This window comes from Myotis yumanensis, unplaced genomic scaffold, assembly GCF_028538775.1.
Source record: "Myotis yumanensis isolate MYYU_CA2020_CCGP unplaced genomic scaffold, mMyoYum1.0.hap1 SCAF_1, whole genome shotgun sequence".
NCBI classification, from domain to species: Eukaryota; Metazoa; Chordata; class Mammalia; order Chiroptera; family Vespertilionidae; genus Myotis; species Myotis yumanensis.
In genome coordinates, this window is record NW_027223752.1 from 52,233,176 (window position 1) to 52,257,139 (window position 23,964).

The 23,964-nt window shown below is 46.7% G+C and overlaps 1 protein-coding gene across 10 annotated transcripts in view; it reads left to right on the forward strand.

The window, feature by feature from the left end:
• The window catches only part of DAPK2 (death associated protein kinase 2), a 123,047-nt gene that overhangs the window by 40,954 nt on the left and 58,129 nt on the right, over positions 1-23,964 (forward strand). The window lies entirely within an intron of this gene.

The window sequence follows — 23,964 nt, forward strand, 5'->3', positions numbered from 1 at the left end:
AGATTTGGGGGTGCTGAAACTGAGGATCCAGATTATATATAGACTGAGGGGGATCTTATGCTTTCTTATCATTTGGGGGTATGGAAGAAAGGGTTGTGTGGTGATGACCCACTGCTGCCTTTTAGCTTTCCCCCTCCCTGTAGCCGGTGGGGGTTTTTCTGAGCCAGGTTAGCCTCCTGCGTTTTCAGTGGCTTCCTGGAGCCGGGCTACCTGGGGGCGGGAGGGGAGAATAGTCTCCACTTTTTTCTTGGCTACTCATGAGATTGATGTAATCTGGGCTTGGCTTTCTCCTCTCCCAGCTGCCAGGCCTTCTCCTTGGAGGCGCCAAGTCTGAGCCGCCTGAAACATGAGGCGGGGTGGAGGGGAAGGAGGACTGGGTTGCCTGTCAGGAGACCTGTCTGGTCCTGAATCTGTCACTGCCTGGGAGAACAGAGACTTGGACAAGTCCATTCCCTTTGCTGGACCTCAGTTTCCCCATCTGTAAAGTGAGGGTGTTGGTGAGAATTTGCATGGTTCAGTGAGGTTTTCTAAGCTGTATTGTGTACTGGGGGATCTTGGACAACCGGCCTTGGGTAGGTCGGTCCTGCTAGGACAGTGGTTCTCAACCTTCCTAATGCCTCGATCCTTTAATACGGTTCCTCATGTTGTGATGACCCTCAATTTCATTGTTACAAATTGAACATAATTAAAGGATAGTGATTAATCACAAAAAACAATATGTAATTATATATGTGTTTTCCGATGGTCTTAGGTGACCCTGTGAAAGGGTCGTTTGACCCCCAAAGGGGTTGCGACCCACAGGTTGAGAACCGCTGTGCTAGGAGGAATTTGCAGCTTCTCTTAAGAGTCCTGGTATAGGTGCTAGGACTGCACAGCCTAGCTGGGGGTGGCCATGGCAGACATATTGTACAGACCATGACAGAATATGAGGATAGGTGTCTTGGTGCCCTCTGATGGTGGCCTGTTTTTGGTAAACTGGCAAAAGCCACATGCGCCATGGTTCAGGTGGGTACAGACCTCAGTGGCAGGTGCTGCTGTGGCAGCAGAGGGGTCAGGCTGGCCTGGGGAGGCTGGGTGGACCAGTGTGCTGGGCGAGGATCACTCAGTGGGGGCTGGTCCTGGAGCCCTCTTGGGAATGGTGGGGTGTCAGAGCGATGCTGGGCAGGCTGGTTTTGCCCATGTGGCTGAGATTTACGTGGCTGGATCTGGTTCTGCTCCTGGATCCAGTCCTTGTCTTCACTTCGCCTCCTTTGTGGGCAACATAGTTTCTGGTTGTTTTCCCTTCCCGCCCCCACCTTGGCCATCTGTCTCCTAGTGTTTGCAGTTGGCCTCAAGCTTGAGGGCCTCTGGGCAGATTGGTACAAGCCCGTTCCCATCTTGGGAGGGCACGTGGCTGGCCTCTCACCTTCTGCGTTGTTTCTCTTCCCACATCTTCTTCAGCACCTGAATGTCTTTCCTGAACTGTACCTGGCATTCCTGGGCTAGAGGCTGGGATTTAGGTCAGAGGAGGATATTGTTTCTGTGTTTGTTTTCAGTTTCTGTGGTGGATGTATCTACTAAACCCTGATCAAAACACATGGCCTCTCACACAGCAGAGCCTGAGAGTGAACAAAGTGTTTGAAATTGCTGCGGTTTGGGAAAACCTAGGCAGGATGATTTGCCCTAAACTGAGTGGATACTTCCTGCCAAGAGCCTCCTGGCTTCCCCAACCCCTCAGGTAGGAGGATCCCACAGGGTCGGTATTGGACTTATTCAGACGACATGACTTTGTTTTGTTAAAGGCAAGATCTCCCACCTTAGGCCGGAGCAGGACAGCAGACAAACTCTCCAGGCTCAGTTTCCCTGCCTGGGAAGTGGGGCTCTGCTAGTCATCTTCCTTACTCACCTACCCACTAGGAGGATCAGGTAAGAGTGTTTTGAAAGCTCATGAAAATCCTCATCTAAAAGGAGCTACGGGAGTAAAAGGAATTAATGTTGCAAAGGAAAGAAGGAGAAGTTGTCACTGATTTTGGCCCTGAAGCCAAGAAGGTGAGGTCAAAGGACAACCCATGGCTGCTGAAAGGAGGCTGTGGCTCTCAGGGTTATAGGGTCCTTGGGTTGAGCCCCTGGCTGACTCAGGAGGCAGTTCTGCACGTGCTCAGTGCTTTTGTGTGTGTGCCCAGCACCCGTGAGAAAGCCCACCCCGCGGCTGTGGTGACGAAAGCTGAGGGGACAACCCACCAAACCAGCCTGCAGGTCCTCTGGAGGCTGAGCAGAGACGCCCCCACCTCCAGCCCATGCTGTGGGGCACTGACAGCTTTGAAAGTCTGTATCCCTGAAGGAGTTCAAAATCCTCAACACTCTACTGCTCTAAACAAAGCCGTACTGTCCAGGCAAAGGGATCCAAGTGAGGCAAGTCCTGGGTGATGATGATGACTTTTTATAGAATGAAGCCCCTATTGAATGAATGGATCTAGACATTGATCATCAAAGCTGCTGTTATCACAGAGAGAGCCAGGCTGCATGTCCCACCTGATGGAGGCACACAGCACCTCCTATGGAGTTTTGCCACAAACAAACCTGAAGTTGATCAGCCTCTACATCCAACTACCAATTTACAGGAAATACTGGGGACAAAGGAACATGTTAAACAACACTATGGGGGTGCAATTGGCAAAATCCAGGCTGTGGAAAACTCTGCAGGTCAAACAACTTAGTATTTTCAGCAAATGAATTATGTGTGTGTGTGTGTGTGTGTGAGAGAGAGAGAGAGAGAGAGGAAGAGGGGGAGGAAGAGGAGGAGAAGGGGGCAAAATCTATAGATTAAAAGAGACCTACGCAATTATGAACTTTATTTGGGTTTTGATTTGGTGAAATAAACTGTAAAATAACCTTTGTGACACAATAGGGAAAATATTAGCACCAACTGGATATTGATGATATTAAAGAATTATTTTTAAAAGCATGATAAGTACCATGGTTATAGTTTTTAAAGAGAAGGGTCTTATCTTTTAGGCATACATATTGAAAGATTTACAGATGATTTGCTTCAAGATAACGCAATGGAAGGGGGAGCAGATAGGAGGGTAGATGAAATAAGATATCTATGAGTTGATAATTGTTGAAGTTTAAAAAATTGTTTTTAATGAGATTTGACAAAAACTTTATGGGACTACTTGATCCCAGGTTGATTAAAAAACCTTATTGTATGGACATGTCTCTCAGGCTCAGTGTTACAGTCATTATTGAAATATTTGTAAACCAAATGAACTTCAATACATTAAAACATAGAATAGGACTATTTTCTGGGTAGGTACAAAGTAGATAATATATCTATGGAGACTACTGTGATTAGATGCTGTTCTTAGCCCTTTTATCTGTTCATTTAATCCTCATAACAACTCTGTAAGGGAGATACCATTAGCAACCTCCGTTTTTAGAATGCACTTTTATTTTGGAATGATTTTAGATTTACAGAAAAGTTGCAAACAAAGTACAGAGAACTCCTGTATACCCTTTACTCAGTTTCCCCAAACAGGGGGTAATAATAATACCTCTTTTATAGGGTTATTAAAAGGACTCAGTAAGTTATTCATTTTATTTTATTTATTTAGTTTTTGCCCACATGCTTTAAAAACATAGTTAATATACCATATTATATTAGTTTTAGGTGTACAACACAGTTATTCAACATTAGCATACCTAACAAAGTGATCACCACGCTAAGTCTAGTAGGTCTGCCATTACAAGGTTATTACAACATTGTTGACTATACTTCCTATGCTATACATTACATCCCTGTGATTTATTTTATAACTAGAGGCCTGGTGCATGAATTCGTGCATGGGTGGGGTCCCTTGGGGTGGCCTGCAGGGTGACCTGGCGCTGCCCCCTCACCTGCTCCACCATCCTGCCTGCAGGGTGATCGATCAGAGCCGGGCCCCCCGCCTGGCTCCCTCAGTGCTGCTGCTAGTCGCCATCTGTGGGGTGATTGGCGGGGTGATTGGGCCCCTGCTCGCACTTGCCTTGGCCTGGTGCCACTCGCTTACCTGCTCCACCATCCCACCACAGTCCTACTCCCATCAGGGCCCATCAGGGCCAGCAGTGCCTCCACTGCTGCCCACTGCCAATGCCGCGTCGCCGGCACCCACCATGTTCTGTGCCACCCCCTGGTGGTCAGCACACATCATAGCAAGTGGTCAAACTCCTGGTCTAAGGGATAATTTGCATATTAGGCTTTTATTATATAGGATAGGAACTTTGTACCCATTATTCCCCTTCACTTTTTTGGTCCCCCCCTTAACCTTACCCTCTAGCAACTAATAGTTTGTTTGCTATGTCTTTGAGACTTTCTGTTTTGCATTGTTTGTGCATTTGTTTTGTTCTTTAGATTTCACATGTAAGAGAGATCATACGGTATTTGTCCTTCTGTCTGAGTTATTTTACTTAGCATAATACCCTCTAGGTCCATCCATGTTGCAAATGGCCAGATATCATTCTTTTTTTTTTATGGCTGAGAAAATTCCATTATATATATATTTATCTTCTTTATCCATTCATCTACTGATATACTTTTAGGTTGCTTTCATATCTTGGCTATTGTAAATAATGCTGCAATGAACACAGAGGCACAGATATCTTTTTTAATTAGTGTTTTTGTTTTCTTCTGATAGATACCTAGAAGTGGAATTGCTGGGTCATATGGTATTTCTATTTTTAACTTTTTGAGGAACCTCCATACTGTTTCCCATAGTTGCTGCACCAATTTGTAATCCCACCAACTGTGCATAAGGGTTCCCTTTTATCTACATCCTTATGAACACTTGTAATTTGCTCTTTTTGATGATAGACATTTTAACAGGTGTCACGTGATATCTCATTGTGGTTTTGATTTGTATTTCCCTGATGATTAGTGATGTTGAGCATCTTTTCATGTTTTGTTGGCCATCTGTATGTCCTCATTGGAAAAATGCTTTTCAGGTTCTCTGCCTATTTTTTAATTGGATTTTTTGTTATTTTTTATTTTTATGAGTTAATACATTTTAGAATGGTGCCTAGAATACAGAAATAAAGAAATGTTAGCTATTTTATGAATAGTGAAAAGTCTTTGCAATTAGAATAAGATGTGACTGTAAAATAATTAGTGATTGTTGTTGAGGAGAGAAAGGCAGATTCAAAGAAAATAAGAGATATCAGGAATCTAGTTTTTATTTTATTTTTATTTATTTATTTCTAGTTTTTATTTTTAGAGGCAGGAGCCTAATTTCTTATACTTGTGCTCAGTTTACAGGCCTCTCCAGTGCGAGAGGAGAAGACATGTTCGGATAAATCTGCCAGTTGGTCACCTGTCTATCAATTAATTAACTAACTAAAAAACATTTATCGATAAATATGAGCAAATTACTGTGCTGTGAAAGACACAGTGATAAACAGGAGAACTTTAAGACCTTTAAAAATCTGTTATTTTCCAAGAATTTTTGATTAGAGTACATATACAGGATATTGTTCATTACCAGGGCAGGTAGAGCTGATTCGTGTTCCCAACCAGAAAGTCCAAATACAAAAGAATTTCTGATAAATATCTATCTATACATATAAAAGCCTAAGTGACCGTCTGACCGTCCGACTGTTGGGTAGCTATGACACGCACTGACCACCAGGGGGCAGACACTCACTGCAGGAGCGGAAACCACAGGCATGGAAACATGGAACAGACTGATGAATCTCAGAGGGAAGGGGGGGAGAGGAGAGGGTGGGAAGAGATTAACCAAAGATCTTATATGCATACTAGAGGCCCAATGCACGGATTCATGCACTGGCGGGATCCCTCAGCTTGGCCTGCAGGGATCGGGCCAAAATCAGCTCTCCAACATCCCCCGAGGGGTCCCAGATTGCGAGAGGGTGCAGGCCAGCCCGAGGGACCACACCACTGCATGAATCTGTGTACCGGGCCTCTAGTTTACTGTAATTATAAACATTGAAAAATCAAAGCACATCCTTTCTTCCAAACACTATACTTAATCCGTGTTGAGCCACAACATTCCCACCAGTTGTGGATCCAGATGTGGAGGCTGATTATGCCACTTTCTCCAAGGGTCCTGAGCTTGGCCCCTTCTCTGTAATAGGAGTCAGTGATACCTGTCCCCAAGGGCCTTCCGGGGATTTGGTGAGGATGAAATAAGAGATCTCAGGTGAAACCATTTCGTAAATCATAAAGCTCCTCTTCAAGAGTACGTATTCATAGGAGTCATTCATTAGATATTTATTAATTTGTGTTATACTGCCTTTTCCAAGGTATGAAAACAGTCTCATAGATCCAGATTTTCAGCAAGAAGAGCCAGAACCAAAGAGAATTTGGAGTGAATTTTTGGGTACCCAGGATTCCATTAGGTACTGGGTTGCAGGCTTGCTATATGTAATATTTTCTAAGACGGGGCTTCTCAAACTATAATATGTATGTGAATCACCTGGGCATAGTGTTAACACGCAGATTCTGACTCAGTCGTGCTGGGGTGGGGTCTGAAATTCTGCTTTCTGAACAAGTTCCTGGTGAAGTCATGCTGTTGGTCCAAGGACCACACTTTGGGGAGCAGTGTTCTCAGGGGTGCCATGTCCAGTGGTGAGGACAGGAAGGGAAGTGCAGCGCAGGCCCTGGGAGGGAGGAAGAATGCCAGGAAGGTTGTGTTGGGAGCTGTGATTGCGGGTCAGTGCCCCCACTTCCTTCCCATCGCCATCTGGTGGGAAGAGGCTGCTGTCTGGGCTGTGTATTTGCTCTGAATTTGGGGGGAAGAACATACCCATTGTGAGTGCTCGGGGAAGGAGGAGGAAGGAAGGAGATTGCACCATCTCCTTGGTTAACTGTCCTTTCTAGGTGGCAAGCTGCATTTCCCCACGGCTGACCAGTGATCTAGAGATAGCAGAATGAGCTAGGAAGTTCCTGCCTTCAGCATCTGATGGGGCCACACAGCAAGATCCAGTGCAGACCAGAACTTTAAAAAAACTGTTTTTGCCAGTAGTGGAGGCGGTTGAAGAGTGTTGACTTAAGTGTTTCAAATAAGGGAAGGACTGCGGAGTAAGCAACCAGACGTGCTCCCACCCTTCTTGTTACATTCCTCTGATACCTTTGTCATTTCCTGCCCCCAGCTTGCCAACACAGGTGCCCTCATGCTGCCTCCTAGCAGCCCAAGCCTTCCACCGCAGGGCCCATCTTGTTCTGCCTTCTCCCCAAGTACCTCAGTCCTCCCCATCCCCAACACAGTTTCTTCTCCTCTTAGGTCAACATTTCCTTTCTCTTCAGCATAGCTGAATTTTGCCAGGTGGTAGGAAAGCAGTCTACAGTGGGGCCTTGACTTAGGAGTGTCCCGACTAACGAGTTTTTTGAGATACCAGCTGTCTCTCACCGATTTTTTGCATTGAGTTGATAGAGTAATTTGAGTTAACGAGCTCCTTAACGAGCTCGGTCTCACTCCCCCCCTCACTACCCCCGCCCCCCTGTAACTGCGGCCCACCCTGGGGGCACCAGGCCCACTCTGCAGCAGGACCTGCTCACTCTCAGTGAATTAAACTCATAAGTCAAGACCCCACTGTAATTCAACTAATTCATATTAAGGTATGCATGACTGCCAATCCAAGTAGCTGTAGTTATTTTATTTTATGAGCTGTGACATACATGGATTCCTCCCCATTTCTCTCCCTCTGGTCAGAGCCTAAGCTTTGGGGAAACTTGAAGTTCTGTAGTGTCTCTTTTGCTGTAGATGGTGAGAACTCAAGAGTCTGGGTGTGGGAAGAGCTGTGGGACAAAATCCAGGTGTACCTGGTGCAGGGGTGTCTGTTCAGGCAGAAAGATTCCTTCTGCCTCTACGGCAGGAGGCTGTGATGTAAGGGAAGTTTCCTGTCGCTGTGTGGTTTTCACATGGGTAGGGGTTGTGTGTGTGTGTGTGTGTGTGTGTGTGTATGTGTGTGTATGTGTGTGTATATGTGTGTGTGTGTGTGTGTGTGTGTGTGTGGAGTAATCAGACAAGCACTTTGTGTTGCTCCCCTTTCAACCAAAGCATCTTTGCTTTCATATATTTTTGAAACAAACACTCCTAAGTTCTTAAGGCCTCTGCAAGCAGAACTGGGGCAGGGGGGATTGATTCTGCTAAAAGAACTTCTGTGCAATTTCATTTTTATTTAGCCATGTTTGTGTCTATTACTGCATTAAAAATGAAAAAAAAATAAATGACAAGGAAAAGAGCTCTGCTACTAGAAAAAGTTTGGAAATCCTTGCCAAATCCAAGACAAAGACTAGGCGTTGAATGACCTGGGGTCTTGGGCTGCTCTGCTGTAAACTGCTCTGTGACCTTGGGCCAGCTGCCCTGCGTGCTTCTTCAGCTGTGAAAAGCGTCCTTCCTCTCCCCTGCGGTTTGACCCTGTAATTTCGTGAGAAGCAGCTGTTGGCAGCTGTGGGCGCAGGACTGTCCCTCCCCTTCCCTGCAGTGCCTGGAAAGGCGTGGGTCTGACACCTTGCCGAACCCCTGCCCCGCCCCAGCATGCTCCATCATTCCTAGGCTGGAGAGGAAGGGGGATTTTGACCAAATTACGTTGTGTCTTACTCACCATTGGGACCCATGGGAGAATCCCTCTCCAGCTGGGCGGTCTCCTTCAGAGTGTATGCGCAGGGCTCCTGAGCTGAGTTTAGTCCATCCACATCGAAGGGCTTACTGTGTGAACTCCGTGTGAGCTCAGGTGTCCTGGGGGTAAAGAGAAGTTCCGCCCAACAGCTCTGCCCTCAAAGAGCACGGGAGAGAAGGCACACGGAAAGTCTAGTTTAGAAAAGCGATTTGTGAGGTTGCCCTCTCAAATGCTTGGCGGTACTTACCTGAATGAGAAACTGCCTGTTGTTCAGCTCTGTGTTCCCAGTGCCTCCACTCACGACTCATTTATTGCGCTCACACTCACTGAGCACTTGGAGATGCCAAAAGCTCAACAGTGAGTGAGACAGTGCCGACTCTGCCTTTCGGGAGTTTTCAGCTGGGGGTGGGGGGGGGGGCACTCAGGCAAGTAGATAGTCAGAATAGTCCAGGGCGGTAAGAGCCATGATAGACGTTGAATTGTGCACACAGAGAGCACCTGTTTGTTGTAGTGGTCCTGGAAATCTCGGCTGCTTCTGGCTGAGTCCCTGGCAATTCCCCTGGGTCTGCTCTGAAGGTGGCCCACCCAGCAGAGACCCAGGGACCCAGGCAGAGATCTCTGTTTACTAGTATCTGGGAACCCTTCTCTGTGTGTATCTGAGCCTTGCCAGCCAGACCCAGCCTCTGTCTAGGACCCTGCAGAGTCCCTGAACTGAAGGAAATGGGGTGGTGGCAAGAGGCCCAAGGAGACAGTCTGTCCCCTGGCTGTCCTGGGCCCTGATGTGTGAGACACAGACGGCTTCTCACTCTGCTCTGGAAGGAAAGCTGGGACCTGCCAGCCCTCCAGATAAGGCAGGGATGTGTGGGGGCCAGTGGCTGCTCTGTGGGCCTGTTTCTCTGACGGCGGAGGCGATTTTCTGGGTTACTGCGGGGCAGGAAAGGGCAGCCTGCACCCCTGGGTGAGAACATCTGCTCTGATCCATGACATTCAGTGTCCAGTGTATTCCCCCTTCACCACATCCCGAGCACCAAGGATTTATGAGCTACGTGTTCTCACATTTCTGTAACTAAAGTTTCTCCACAGTCCTGTGAGTTGAGTGTATTATTTTCATTTCACAGGTGGGGACACTGAAGCCCAGAGTGCTAAAATGGAAATGATATTTATCGGTGTTGATCATGTGCCAGAGGCTGCTCTGGGCACATACATGTGTCAATGCCTTTAATCCTCATCACGACCTCTGAGGTGGCTGTCACACCATCTCACCGATGAAGAAACAGAGGCACAGAAAAGGGAGACTCACCCAAAGTCCTAGCACCAGCTTAGGCACAGAGCTGGGCGGGGTTATCCCGGGGTCCTGCCCAGATCGGAGCCCCCTGCACACCCAGGGCACTGTTGTTAACCTCTGCCCCCGTGATTCCAACGTGAACCACGTGGGCGAGGACAAGGCCACCTTGAGGCAGCTAGCAAGGGAGGCCTCTGTGTGGGCTTCTACAGGAACGAGGCCATGTTCGAGGCAGAGGTCCATTCTAGATCAGTGTGGGTGGACGGAGGAAAAATAAGTCATGTTGGATGTCACACATACCTTTCCCGTGTCCCCACAGTAAGGCTGGGAGGAGACAGGGTAGGCAGCGCCAAATCCTGTAATGGCTTAGAACAGAGTTAGAGGAACCAGGAAGGAGTGGCAGCCCTGAGGGTGCTTGGTCGCTGCTAATTGGGGCTGGTGATGACAGAGCGGTGGCACAGCTGCAACTCGGAGCCGCTTGCTCAACAAGGCTCTGGCTTCTGCTGGGGAGACGGGGCTGGGTGGGAGGAGGGTGGGGAGGAGATCTGCCTCTAAGAGGACTTGAACTTATTCCCTCACCCCCACCCCACCCCCAAACTCTAGGCTGTGGGCACAGGGAGGCTGGGTGTGGATCTGAAGTCAAGTCCCTTTCAGGGTAGGGGTGAGAGAATGGGCCACCTGTGAGCATGGAGGCAGAAGGGGGAAGGGGCGGCACCATTTTATTCTTACGGGCAAAGCCTTCTGCTCTGCAATCAATCAACTTGGCCATTGGGATGGACTGCAAATGGGTGTTTGGATGGTCCTGCCTTGGACAACACCTTTAATGATTTGGGGCCTCCTTTTGCCTGTCTGTGAAATGGGTCAAGTTTAGTCTTTGCAGGCCTGCTCTGCAGCTCACTTTCTTTGTGCTGCAGTGATAGCAACACAGAACCACTTAGAGCAGCGGTTCTCAACCTGTGGGTCGAGACCCCTTTGGCGGTCGAACGACCCTTTCACAGGGGTCGCCTAAGACCATCCTGCATATCACATTACGATTCATAACAGTAGCAACATTATAGTTACGAAAATAATTTTATGGTTGGGTCACAACATGAGGAACTGTATTTAAAGGGCCAGAAGGTTGAGAACCACTGACTTAGAGTTAGTTTCTCCAGTTTGTTGAGGATTTGAGGCAGCATACAATAAGAGGCACAGAAAATTTGAAAATAAAGATAGAAGATCAAAAGCCACATACGTTCCAAAAGATTAGGATTTCTCAAATCTGTGGTAAGGCCTGGATATCTGCATTTTAACCAGTTAACTGCCACGGTCCAAAACGAAAACCATCTTTGTGTCTATACTCGCTTATGTTGTACAAAGGGTTAAACAAGCTCCCCTGATGATTCTGTTACACCACCAAGTTTGAGAGCCACTAGAGTGAAGGAAGGAGGAAGGAAATACACCTAAGAGCTAGGCCAGTATAGTTGTTGCCATTGACTACCAAGAGCAAAGGGAAACAAGGTTGTCATTTTCATTATCTGAAATGAGGAAGAATATTTGCTCAGGGTAGATAGACATCGTCACGGTACTAATTTCTGAGAGAAAGCCATTACCTGTGCCTGTTACGAAGGACACTTAACAACATAATGGATAATTGGGGGGCAGGGAGATGCTTTTACCCCTAAAGTTGTGCAGGCCAACCCTCCTCACTACCCCGCCCCCCTGTAACTGCGGCCCGCCCTGGGGGCACCAGGCCCACTCTGCAGCAGGACCTGCTCACCCTCAGATGCCTTCCCTTCCTGCACTCAGCCAGTAGAAGGGACATTGTCAGGAGGAAGAGTGGGGCGACTTGAGGAAGGGATCAGGTGTGGGGGAAGGCTAGTGGTAATTCCTCTGGGGCCTGTGCAGTAAGTTTGAAGGTATAACCTGGACTGAGTGCCTCGGTGACCCATCACCAAGCCACAAGGCTTTCCTCTTCAGTGTGATCCTAAGGCACAGTAGTCAGGTGATTAAAGTGGCAGGTAGGAGGAGAGAGACGTAAAGTAAAAAAAACTGGCTAACACTGTTTGATGCTTAGAAGACCTAAAGCTCCTTTACAATACTATCAGGGCAAATATTTATAACATGTATGACAAAGGTTAATATCACATATATGTAAAGAGTTTTTATGAACAATAAGAAAAAGGCAAATACCCTAATAGAAAAATTAACAAAGCTCGCCTGCCTGCCTGCCTGATCACCCCCCACCTACTCCCCTGCCAGCCTGATCCACACCTAACTGCTCCCCTGCTGGCCTTGTCACCCCTAACTTCCCTCCCTTGCTGGCCTGGTTGCCCCCAACTTCCCTCCCCTGCAGGCCTGGGTCCCCCCCCAACTGCCCTCCCCTGCCGACCATCTTTGACCACATGGGGGTGGCCATCTTGTGTGTTGGAGTGATGGTCAATTTGCATATTACCTCTTTATTATATAGGGTTGTATTAAAAATAGAAGTAATAGAAATGTCCACAATCAAGAATTTGCTTTAAAAACCATGGCTTATCTGTATGTGGGGTGTTATTTAAAATTAGATAGTAAAATAATTTTTAATTATGTGGGAAGTACATTAAGTAGAGAGTTTAAAAAGGCAGTTTCCAAAATGGTATATATGGCATCATACCAATTACATTAAAAATGAACAAACTGAAAAAAGTCCAAGAGAGCAGACCCCAAATGATAACAATGGTTGTCCTAGGAAGCTTCCTCTTTGTGCTTTTCTGTTGTCTTTCTTTTGTTCTTTTAAATAATGTACATGCTCCTTTTGTAATAAAAAAAATATCAAGAATGTGTTGTTTTTAAAGCAAGTCTGCCAGGGAGGTTCTCCTGCTGTCCTCAGGTCTGGCTGTGGGTGACAGTCCTTCAACACACTTCTGCCTCAGGTTAGATCAAGCATGTCAAACTCAAAGGCTAACACGGGCCAAATAAACAAGGTTTAAGTGTATGTGGGCCGCAAAAAAAACAAAAGCTTCGATTTTCATAGAAACATAGGTTTATTTCGATAGAAACATGCGAATACAAAGGGCTGAAATAAATGAGTAATCTTTAACCTAAAATAATAGAACATTTTAATAAAAATGAATATCTTTTCTTGAACATTAACTTACCAGACACTGAATAACTGCACAAATTAATAAACGTAACGCAAATAAACCTATTTTTCTTGTTCTCCGAAAGCGAAATAGTTCCTGTTGCGCACACCAAACAAGTCAGTCCAAGATTAATAACATGGCCATCGGCTGCTAAAATATCGCTGCTAGTATTAATGGAGAGAAATGGTGCGCCTGTGCATAAGGCGCGTAAGGGAAATGAATGCAACACGATTATAGTAATCAGTTATTAGCGAATGTTATAGTTTGTTATTAATAATTATGTATAACAGGATATTGTAAAAATTAAGTTATAAAATTTTTATTAAAACGTTTCTTACAAAAATGTCATATTGGCTGGGCTGCAAAAATATTTGTTGTGGGCCACATGCTGCCCGCAGGCTGTGAGTTTGACATGCTTGGTTTAGATCTTTATTTCTACAAACACTGGCTGAATCCCTGCTTACTGCTCAGTGCTGAGCAGGCCCTGTGAGAGGTCTAAAGATGACTAGGACAGTACTTACTCTCCAGGCCCTTGGGGGCTGGTTGGGGGTTAAGGGCTAAGGTGAGTACCCGGGTCAGTTTTTATAGAAATACCTTTGGCATTGGGTATTTTCAGCATTTTGCTGGATGTGAAGATGGTACAGGGGCATCTTGAGAGTACCTGAGATCTGCTTTCCTTGCCCAAAGCCCCGATCCCCTTCTCTCTTTGGAAATTTAGTTCGTTAACATGTGACTGATAAATCTCAGTAGCATGAACCCATGGCTGGGCTCTGTACAGCGAGAAGCCCAGAAATCACTCTCGATGTCACATTGATAGATCCATGTGACATACTGACCTGCATCAGAGATTCCTAAAAGGGTGAGCTGGGATGGGGGTGGGGACCTGAAAGAAGCTTCTTGGTCCCATCCATCATTTTTTCTGATGTGGATACTGAGGTCCCAAGAAAGAAATGGACTTGGACGTAGGTGATGGATCCAGGGCACCTATCCCTGTGCTGTACCCACAGTGCATGGTCTTCCCCATTCACAACCCTCAGTGTCTGAGGAGGTGATCTGTGGCATTGTCAAGTAATGACAAGGAAACCAACTTGGGGTAAAAAAAATTCACAGAAATGCTGAGAAACAGAGAGCATCCACCTTAGGATGGAGAGTTGAGTATATCAATGAAGAAGTTGTTATAAGAATCTCTTGGACATTAAGATCCAGGTGTGCAGAAGAGAATTGACCAGAAGAAATAGTAGTTTATGATTTGTACACACACCCACATTCACAAACACAGACACACATAGTCCGTCCGTCTATTTGATGTGAATTTTAGGAAAGTGGAAAGACCTTCCTTTTTATCTCCAAGTAGTTCCTCCACTTGCCCAGTGTGTGCCTAAACTTGCCACCATTAAAGTCCCTCTTGGTCAAGGATGCTGTTAGAATGTGAACGAGTTACTTTGAATGAGGTCAGGTTACCCTTGGGAACCCATGGTCGCTTAATGTGACTGTGGAAAGGATCCCAGGGGGATGTGGGCCAAAGGGAGGTGCAAAGCCCCCAGGAGACAGGCTGGTACAGGAGAACTCCGCACTGGAGGGGCGGTACTTCCCCATTTTATGAGGGATGACCTTGTACCCCCACAGTGATAGCAGAACCTCAACCATCCTGGGTTTTTCTGTCTTCTCTTAGCAGTCCCTTTCGTGCTCTGCAGCGTGAGTTCATGTTTCAGGTATCAACTGTAGGTCCAGCCTCCTGGGCTTTGCCCAGGCTGCGAAGGCCAGTTGGCTTCACGACTGGAGTGATGAGAAGGCTGTCTGACCCGACTGAGCATTACTGATTACTTGACCCATTGCTCTATCCCTCCCTCCACCACACAGTGAGGTGGGGGAAGGGCAAGTTCAGCTTCCTGAGATATTTCCTTGAGAAAGTGGCTACTTGATTGGGAGGAAGTGAAGTGGAGAGGTGGTGACTTGGGGCCTCCACAGAATAGAGCATTTGTGTATCACCCCCCTGCCTCTCCAGCGACAGCAGGCAGTTTCCCTTTGCCTGTTGGAATCCAGCTTTTCTTCCAGGCCTGGTTCAAATCCCATAAGGCTTCCTCTGACCTCCCTCAGTAGTACTTGTCCTTCCCTCCCAGGAACTGCTGCAGCGCTTACTGTTTGCCCACTTGACCCCGAGGCAGATATTTCTTCACATCCAGAACATATTTCTTTTTCCATTAGTGTTTGTCCAGTCTCCCCAGTTGACTGTAAGCCCTTCAAGTTGTGGGGTGGGTCCTGTGTATAGCACTTAGGACACTGATTGATAAATGAGGGTGGGGGATACATTAGTGAGTGAATGGATTGATGAATGGACAGTTAGGTGGGTGGTGGGTGGGATGGATGGTACCCTCTAAGCCAGTGGTTCTCAACCTTCTGGCCCTTTAAATACAATTCCTCGTGTTGTGACCCAACCATAAAATTATTTTCGTTGATACTTCATAACTGTAATGTTGCTACTGTTATGAATTGTAATGTAAATATCTGATATGCAGGATGGTCTTAGGCGGCCCCTGTGAAAGGGTCATTCGACCGCCAAAGGGGTCGCAGCCCACAGGTTGAGAACCGCTGCTCTAAGCCCAACACTTCTACAGTAACCTACATCATGTCAGCTAGACTCTAGACTACGGGAAAGACCAGAGAACTCTGAGCTGCGTTTTTAGTGAACACTTTTGTGTATGGAGTCTAGTTTATTTCAGGGATTGGACTTGTGAGCTCATGTTCATTTGACAACAGCATCAAAATATGCTTATGCTTAAAAATAGATTCCAAAAAGTAATCATACCTCAGCCCAACTTGGCTGTGTTCAACGATTCCTTCTGTTTTGTGCCTTAGGAAATTTTTCTGGCTTAAAAAAAAGGTCAGAGGAAGGAAGTTAGTCTGCAGGGCGAGGGAATTAACTGAGCTAACCTGTGCAAGCAGCTGCTATGGGCCTGCGCAGGCAGACACCTGTGACTTTGTGGACAGGAGCCATTTCTAGGTCAGGGTTCAGCTCCCTGGAGACTTCTGGTTCCTGATGCTTATCCTAACTGTATTCTTTTCTGTTTACCCTGAGCTTGGCTTGGCCAGAGTGACTTCTTCAATGACTAGATAATAATTTTGAGAAGCATCAGTGGTTTTTGTTTCTCCTTTTTTCTTCATTTATAGCTTGAAACTGTTTTTGGTATCATCAAAGAGCACCCTTTCATGCTGTAGAGCGTACTTCTCAAATTGTGTTCCCTGGAGCTCATGGGGTTCCATGAAGTCCCTTTACACACCATCAGGGTGGGCTCTGAGTGCCTCTCCCCAAAAAGAAGCACCGCTTTTCATCTGGTTTACATATTGGGCTTCTGTGCAAGATTTATTGGAGAGAGGGTTCCACACCTCAAAGAAATTTAAAAAGCATTGTCAGGAGACTGGAGAGGCATTGACAACATGGTCAAAGGAGGAATGGGTTCATTAGACAGTGGGTTCTAGTCACTAGCTGGGAGAAAAGGCCATTTGAACGGCTCTGGGTGCTCTTGTGTTTGCGGGCCTTGTGCTGATGTTTCTGTCTGCTCCAGGATCTCTGCCCACAGGATGCTGGCCTGGCTGCTGCTCCTTGGGCCTCTCACTCTTTGCTTGTCTACCTAGTTCCTGATGTGCTGCCCACTTGGCTTTTCATAAATGTTTGCTCATTACCCTCATTTCTCTGGCCTGGGACCCCATATCCTTCTCTGACTTTTGGTAACTTTCTATTTTTTCACCCTATTTTGGCTTCTTCCTGGATATCTAGTCCCTTGTTTGCTCTGACCTTGGATAACTGTGTCCTGAAGTGTTTTCTGCTTTCCTGGATCCTGGCACCACCTGGGGACGCTGCTTTCCAGCTGCCACAGTCTACCCCAGCACTACCTATTTTTAAGCTGGGATCTGAGGAGGGGCTTCATTGAGGCTGAGTAAGGTTCAGGAAGACACTGGGATTGGAAAATGGAGACCAGGATTCAGATGTGGCGATCCAGTGCATGGAGAGAAAGGATAATTCACATTCATGGAGAAATGATAGTTTGCATAATGCGTTCACATACCTGTCTCATGTCATTCTCATTACAACCTGGTGAGGCTGGGATATTCTTATGTCTGTGTTACCTCACACAAGGGAACTGAGGCTCAGAGTTATGTGATTTGCTAAAAGTAGTAGAGCTGGAAATAGAACTTGGATCTTTTGACTCTAAATCCTGGACTTGGATATAGGAGATCAGAAACAGGTTGTTTACTAAGGCAGTGGGGGGAAGGATCTTGTTCATGGGAACTGGAAGTGGCCTAGCTAGAGGTTGGATATGCTAGAAAGGGGAGGGGGGGAGCGGGGGGCAGCCACAGAGGCCCCACAGTCAAGCCTGGCCAGGCAGAGAGGTAAGGAGAGGGCTCGGTGACACCATCCCCCGACAGGCTGTTGCTGTAAGATCAGGGTGTGGGTCCTCTGGGATCAGGCCGATCTGGTTCCTGCTGACTATAGATTCAGGCTGCTCCTGCCTATGACTTTGAAACATGTTAGCTACATGTCTCAGCCCCCAACTGTTGAGCTGCACCTGGGATGACCTTGGCTGGAAGCTTCTAAGCATTATCCTGGCTGTGGCCTTGAAGACTTGCAGGGTAATTCCAGAGGAATCTGCTCATTGTTCTCCAGGGTGGGAAGGGGAACTGCTGTGACCGCTGGGGGAAGTAGCAGGAGGAGCCTGATCTCCACATCCTTCTGCCTTGGAAGACTTCCCATGTGATGATACCTCTTCCCTCATGTGGCATCTCATCCCTGGGTTTGCATTCTGTGCAGCTTTGCCTCATCTCCACCTCAATAAATGGTGACTTTGGAGCAAGTTACTAAAGTCGTGGGCATTTAAGAGTTGACCAAGAAAGGGAATGAGTTAGGCCCACCCTATTCATAGACCTTGCAAAACACCTGTAGCAGCCAGCCGCTGGGGGGCTGCCAGAACACATCTGCTTGGCTGTGGTTTCTCATGGAAGGTGGGGGCCAGTGGGCAGTAGGAGTGGTCTGCTCGCTGCAGGCCATGGGGGTGCATTGTCTTTTGAGAATTCAAAACTAAGAGATAAAATCGAATAAAGGTCAATCTGTTTTTTATTATCACCATGCACTGGCAAATTAAACAGGGTTAGTGACAAAAATGCTCCTCCCTTCTGGGGTGGGCCCCTCTCCTCATTGCTTGACAAACCACCACTGTTAGTTACCTCAACAGGTTTAGGCCTTAACCGTGCTAGCTAGGCCTGCTACCTGGCCAAACTAACAACTCACTTCACCTCCCTGAACCTTAGTTTTCTGATCTGTAAAATGGAACTACCTGTAAATAGTAATAGAAAAATATAAAATTAGCTTTGTTAGTGTAAAAACATTCGAACCTATAAAAGATTTTTGTGAGTTTATTTGAGCCAAACTGTTGACAATTGCCAGGAAGCAGAATCTCAATGGACTGGGATAATGCTCCAGAGAATGGCAGTTTTTCATCTATTTTTATACATTGCAATGAAAGGAGGAAACAGTGGGTTACATGAAATCCATCGGTGATAGATTAGAGAGGCGGGAGAAAGCAAAGTGGAGAAACCTCTGGGATTGGATAAAGAGTAAAATGATAGACACATGCTTCTTTTACTTAGGTGGGTGCAGGATAATTAACAGTCAACAATTAACATGATACCACCAATTCCTTCATTGTCATTGTTATCTGTCCTGGCACCCAGGGCATTTGGTTGTCCCTTGAGGGGTTCAGAAAAAAGGGAAGTTACAAGTTACCCAGACATCTCAATGATATGTTATGGTAGATGCAAAATGACACTAAGCTCAGTTAAGGTAAAGAATGACCTTGTCAGGGAAGATGCGGGCCTAGGAGGTGACTACCACCATAACTGCTTTTAGTTAAAGTTTAATTTCAGACCACCCTTTGTGGTTACTTTAGGTCTTTGAGTTCGCAAGACTGCCATGCAGGCCTTCCCTGTGCTTGTCAGGTTAGCGTATGGCGCCTTTCGTCTACAGCTTACAAAAAGAAGAGCTGGGTCTAAGTGTTGTAATGTCCACATGGCTATACAAAATCCAAATGTGGTGAGATTTGGGTCATGTCGGGGTTATTTCCCTTTGGTAGTGAAGAATTTGGGGGCAATTGAACTAGGCTCTTCCATGAAGCTTAGGAGCTGCTGTTGGAGACAACGTCATTTTTGGTGCTGAGGAGCTGTTGGAAGTTTACTCCTTATCATCTGGTTTCAGGGAAGACAACAGGAGACCCTCAGAGGTGCCACTCTGGGTCCTGCTGAGTTCTGGAATGAGCCCCAACTGTCTCATTCTCTACGCAGCCTGCTCTGTCCTCCCAGGGTGTGAAGTGAGTGAGGAGCTGAGCCCTCCGCCTGGGAAGAGGGGTATGTTCGAGACATAATTGCAGGAGAGCACACTGACAGCAGCCGGGAAGGTAGTTTCTGCGACTTGTGGATTTACTGCCCTCCTACGTGACTTTTGCAAGCCAGCCTCAGTGCAGAGTTCCGCCCACCCACACCTCCTGCAAGTCCTTTCCCCAGCATTATCTCGTGATTTCCCACCAACCCTGAGAGGTGTGCAGGCTAGGTTTTCTCGTCCCCCTCTGACAAGGGCAGAAACTGAGGCCCCCGGCGTTGAAGAGGCTGCCCAGGGTCGTGACCAGTTAGTGGTAGGCCTTTGACTAGGACGCCTGCTCAGAGATAGGAATTTGGCAAGTGAAGGGAAAGCTCTCATTTCTGTTCAGAGTTGTCTCAGGCTCTTTGGCACTTTCTAAGAGGAAGCTTTCTGAGGTGAGACCTCAGGTGGCAGGTGGAGAAACATGACCTGAGAAGGCAGTTCCCTTGTCCAAGCCCACGAAGCTTTTTTTTTTAATTATTAAATCTTGATTGTTCATCTAAGAATCAAGTGAATAAATAACCTCATGTACAGAATGAACTGGTGATTATAATAGAATCAGGGACATAGAAAGGGAATAGACTGACTATTCTTGGGGGGAAAAGGGGTGTGGGAGATGCAGGAAGTGACTGGACTAAAATCATGCGCCTATGGATGAACACAGTGGGTGGGGAGTGAGGGTGGAGGGTGGGGTGGGAGCTGGAAGGAGGGGAGTTATGGGGGGAAAAAAGAGGAACAAATGTAATAATCTGAACAATAAAGATTTTAAAAAAAATAAAATAAAATATTTTCAAACTTTAGAAAAAAAAAAAATCTTGATTGTTCAGATTACATTTGTTCCTCTTTTTTTTCCCCCCCCATAACTCCCCTCCTCCCAGTTCCCACCCCACTCTCCGCCCTCACTCCCCACCCACTGTCCTCATCCATAGGTGCACGATTTTTGTCCAGTCTCTTCCCGCATCTCCCATTCCCCTTCCCCCGCCAAGAATAGTCAGTCCATTCCCTTTCTATGTCCCTGATTCATTATAATCACCAGCTCATTCTGTACCTCAGATTATTTATTCACTTGATTCTTAGATTCACTTGTTGATAGATGCATGTTTGTTGTTCACAATTTGTATCTTTACCTTTTTCTTCTTCCTCTTCTTAAAGGATACCATTCAGCATTTCGTATAATACTGGTTTAGTGGTGATGAACTCCTTTAGCTTTTCCTTATCTGTGAAGCTCTTTATCTGACCTTCAATTCTGAATGATAGCTTTGCTGGATAAAGTAATCTTGGTTGTAGGTTCTTGGTATTCAGTACTTTGAATATTTCTTGCCATTCCCTTCTGGCCTGCAAAGTTTCTGTTGAGAAATCAGCTGACAGTCGTATGGGTATTCCCTTGTAGGTAATTGAGTCTCTTTCTCTTGCTGCTTTTAAGATTCTCTCTTTGTCTTTTGCTCTTGGCATTTTAATGATGATGTGTCTTGGTGTGGTCCTCTTTGGATTCCTTTTGTTTGGGGTTCTCTGCGCTTCTTGGACCTGTAAGTCCATTTCTTTCACCAGGTGGGGGAAGTTTTCTGCCATTATTTCTTCAAATAGGTTTTCAATATCTTGCTGTCTCTCATCTTCTGGCACCCCTATAATTCTGATGTTTGTACACTTGAAGCTGTCCCAGAGGCTCCTTACACTATCTTCATATTTTCGGATTCTTTTTTCATTTTGCTTTTCCGGTTGGGTGTTTTTTGCTTCTTTGCATTTCAAATCTTTGACTTGATTCTTGCGCTCCTCTGGTCTGCTATTGGGTGTCTGTATAATATTCTTTATTTCAGTCCGTGTATGCTTAATTTCTAGTTGGTTCTTTATCATAGCATCGAGGGTCTCAGATTTCGTGAGGCTCTCATCAAGTTTATTGGCAGCTTGTAGCACATTATTGCAAGCCCTCAAAATTGCGTTTTTTAGCTCTATATCCTCCATTTCTGTCATTTTTTTTGTCTCTGCATTTTTTTTTTTTTTTTTTTTTTTTGTCTCTGCATTTTTTATGCTTTCTTGGTGCACCCCCTTGTGGTCTTTGTGCACAGTCTTGTTCTAGTTAAGCCTTGATTGTTGTAGTTAATACTAGGGGGATTTGACCACCAGGCAGACTGGTTGTGATAATCAGCTGTGTCTGCAGTGGAAGAACTTGTGTCCTCTAGGGAGGTGCTAATCTAACCTTTGCCTGAGGCTATCTGGCAAATGGCTCTGCACAGGGCTTGGGTGGGGTGGGGTCAACAGGGCAGGCGGAGGGAGGAGTTATGGCCGCTCTCAGTCCCGTTCCCAGAGGCTCTGCTTCTCAGAACCCCAGCAACCGCTGCAAACCTCGGAGAGAAAGCTGCCCTCACGTTCCAACTGATGCCAGACAACCCCGCTTCTCCCGTTTGAGTCTGAGTCCCTAGAGACTCACCCGGATCTGGAGCTCAGAGTCTGAGACTCCTTCCTGATTGAAAAAGACAACCGCGCCCTCAGCCAACAGACCGCTTTGCGCACGCACCTCTGTACCTTTGTATTTTCCACACTGCACCTCCTCTGAGCCTCGGTATGCTGTTGTCTTTCCTTCTAGTTGAAGAGTCTCTCCTCAGCCAGCCTCCGTTCCGTCTTTTAGTTGTATTTTTGAAGTGGTTGTTTGCGGCAGCAATCTCCGGTGTTTACCTATGCCGCCATCTTGGTCTCCCCTCGCCCACGAAGCTTTGATGGCAGGTCAGGACCAGGAATCGGGCCTCCTGACAACCTGCCCTTTGATGCATCAGACCGTAGGTTAGGTAATGACTGTTGCTATGGGGGGCTGGGGATAGGCCTGTTTTGCATATGTGTATCAATGTTTCAGCATTGTCTTAATTTTTGAATCAGTGTTAGCAATAATATCCACTAACGATTGAATGGCTCCCATCTGTTCCTTCTCTGGATGATGCCCTGGGTGACTGTCCTAACCTTAGAGGGGTCCTCACTCTCACCTTTGCCCCATAACCTCACTGGATGACCTTTGCACTGGTGGGTGGGGGGACCCGGGGGGAGGGGGCTGAACTTCTGGCTTTGGAGCCTTTCCGATGGGCAGGCAAGGGCCCATCCCTGTCACTGTTTTCACCTGCCCGTGAGTCTGCAGGTGCTGATGGACATGATAGAGCACCCTCAGGTCTGGCCTTCATGTGTCTTCTCTGGGGACAGTGAGCAGGGCATGCCTACATGCAAACGTCCACTCCTGTTATCCCCCAAAGCCCAGGGTAATTCTCGGTCTTGATTTGCCAGTAAGTATTGGAGCAGTTAGATTGCGGACCCCTCCAGCAAAAACTGTGTTGGCGGGAAAGACAACAGTCCCCGCCTGCTTCTCTTTCTCCCTCCCTCCCTTGTCAGATCAGAGAACTCGGGGAGAGGGTAAGGAAAAGGACAAGGAATAATATGAGTAACAGCTGCATAGTGTCTTCTGGAAAGTGGAGATAATCAGAGAGCTGTTTGTAAGTCAGTGCTTCTCAGCCCTGGCTGCACATCAGTCACCGGGCAGCTTTTAAGTACAGTAAATCCTCACTTAACGTCATCGACAGGTTCTGCAACTTTGAGCTAAACAACATATAAAGCAGCCAATTTTGCCATAGGCCGATTGATATAAACAAGAGTTACATTTCAGTAGCATCTCATCGTTAGTTGTAATGAAACGACATTACTCAAGGACATGCTGCATCCGGATTCCCAGGCTGCAGCCCAGGCCCAGGAGATCAGAATCTCTGGAGATGGGACCCAGGCACCAGTAGTTGTAAATTCCCCACAAGACTCCAACGTGCAGCCAGCATTGAGAACCACTGCTCTAAGGACGAAAAGAATTGGCTACTAGCTTAGAACAGAGATATTCCCACAGCTGGCCGTGCACTGGGATCATCAGGGTTTTTTTTTAAATTACGCTGATTCCCTGGCCACACATTGCAGACCATTTCAATCAGTGACTTCTGTGTCTAATGCCTCTTGCTCAGCCTTCACCTGAGCCACAAACTCATAGTCATAATTGCTACCATTGATTAGTGCTGACTATGGGCCAGCATTATAGACATTTCCAGTCTTCACAATTCCCAGTCTACAGATGAGGAAACTGACACTCAGAGCAGGTAGCCTCTGACCACAGGTGACAGAACCAGACCTGTCTGACCTTGAAGTTTGCTCTCACTGCCCAAAGCTTCGTGGCCTGGGGGCTGGCCCTAGTGGGGCACATTCTCCACTCTTTCCAGGAACAGCTCAAGAAGAGAGGAAAGCCAGCAAGTGTCCCTGGATCCCCTGAGGCTCCCCAGGGCAGGTTGAGTGGAGGACCCCACCCCTGAGAAGAGGGGGAAATGAGTGCTGTTGCCTGGTCTTTGACTCCGCGATAGTCACCCACTCTCAGAATACCTCCTTTTGGCGGGAGGAAGATGCCTGCACGTTAGGCCTGACCCCCAGGCACCTCTTATTGCCACAGCTGCTTGCACAAAGAGAAAACTCAACCAGGGAAAGCAAACACTCATTTGCTTTTTGAGAGTTGGAGGAATTTTTTCAGGCATGCAATATAGAAAAATGCTTTGTTTCCCTCGTAAGAATAGGGG